This window comes from Manihot esculenta, chromosome 4, assembly GCF_001659605.2.
Source record: "Manihot esculenta cultivar AM560-2 chromosome 4, M.esculenta_v8, whole genome shotgun sequence".
Taxonomy (NCBI): domain Eukaryota; kingdom Viridiplantae; phylum Streptophyta; class Magnoliopsida; order Malpighiales; family Euphorbiaceae; genus Manihot; species Manihot esculenta.
Window position 1 is genome coordinate 19791211 of NC_035164.2, and position 1529 is coordinate 19792739.

General features: G+C 41.5%; 1 non-coding gene across 1 annotated transcript; it reads left to right on the plus strand.

The window, feature by feature from the left end:
* Positions 1-363: 363 nt before the first annotated feature.
* On the plus strand, positions 364-470 carry LOC122723591. The gene has a single exon (XR_006350578.1). It is a non-coding gene; the product is annotated as a small nucleolar RNA R71 (small nucleolar RNA).
* Positions 471-1529: the final 1059 nt, after the last annotated feature.

Sequence of the window (1529 nt, forward strand, 5' to 3'; positions counted from 1 at the left end):
TGGTCCTCTTCTTGAAAGGAAGGACATAGGTCAGTAGGGTGGCTCAAGTTTGTGCATATTCCATATGGTTTGGGCTGCTGAACCTGCTGGACTTGTTGGGCTTGATCCACAACAAGGCTACGAACAGCATTGGTGAGATCAGAAATTTGGGATGCTAAAGTGGATGTACTCACCTCATTCACCCTTCTTGGTGGCTGTTCTTGATCTCCAAATTGCTGTGAGGCTGCTGCCATGGTGGAAATTAAATCTCTTATGGCTTGAGGTGACTTGTCTTCAATTGATCCTCTACATGCTGCGTCTATGAACTTTCTTTCCGAAGGTAGCAAACCTCCATAGAAGTATTCAATGAGTGACTTATCAGAGATGTCATGTTGAGGGCAGCTTGTGCACAATCGATTGAATCTTTCCCAATATTCATATAGCTCTTCATAATCCTTTTGCTTGATGCAACTGATCTCTCTTCTGATACCAATAGCTTTTGAGGTTGGAAAGTATTTGCTCAAGAAGACTCTCACCATCCCATCCCATGAAGTGATGGATCCAGGTGGTAAATAGAACAACCATTCTTTGGCAAAATCATCAAGAGAAAAGGGAAAAGCTCTTAATTTAACATGCTCTTCGGAAATACCTTGAGGCCTCATTGTTGAACACACAATGTGAAATTCTTTAAGGTGCTTGTATGGATCTTCATTTTTCAGACCTCTGAATTTTGCAAGGAGATGAATTAATCTGGTTTTGAGCTCAAAAGGGGCTGCCAAAGGTGAGTAAGTGATGCACCATAGTGCTTGATCATCCAAGGGTGTTGCTAGTTCGCAAAGAGTTTTATCTTGTGCCATTGGAGCTCTTGCCTCAACATTTTTAGCTTCAAATTCAGCAAGGACAGCAGCTGGTTCAAGAGTAGTAGCTGCTGCATTTTCTGCCTCTTCAGGTGCTGTTGTGGCTGTCTTTATAGCAGCTCGTTCAGCTACTATTTTAAGGGCTAGTTCTGGGATTTTTTTAGCAAAAATTTCTGGTTTTTGGGCTGGTTCTGGTGTAGTTTTAAGGGCTGGTTTTGAGTGCAGCAGCTTGTGCAGCAACAGATTCAACAAGTGCAGCATGTACAATAATTTCAGCAACTGGTTCAACAACTTATTCAGCAGGTACAATAGCGATTTGTGTAGCAGATACAACAATGATTTGTGCAGCAAATATAGCAGCAGGTGTAGTAGATTGTATGGCAGATACCAGATTTGTTGCTGTTGCTGATGAAGATGGTTTGGAGGCTTGGTTCCTCAAGTTTGCTTGCTTCTTTAAGGTCTTGGCAGTGCGTTCAATTTCTGGATCGTAAAGAAGAGCTTCTTTACGATCAGCCCTGGTCATAAAAGGAAAATACGTTAGTTAGATCAAATCCCTGGCAACGGCGCCAATTTTTGATAGCGATTGTCGAAACCGTAAAAAATAAACCTATTATTAACCAACAAAATAATTTGCAGATAGTGGCAATAGGGTCAAACCACAGGGATTTGACACTACAGATTTTCCTAATAATG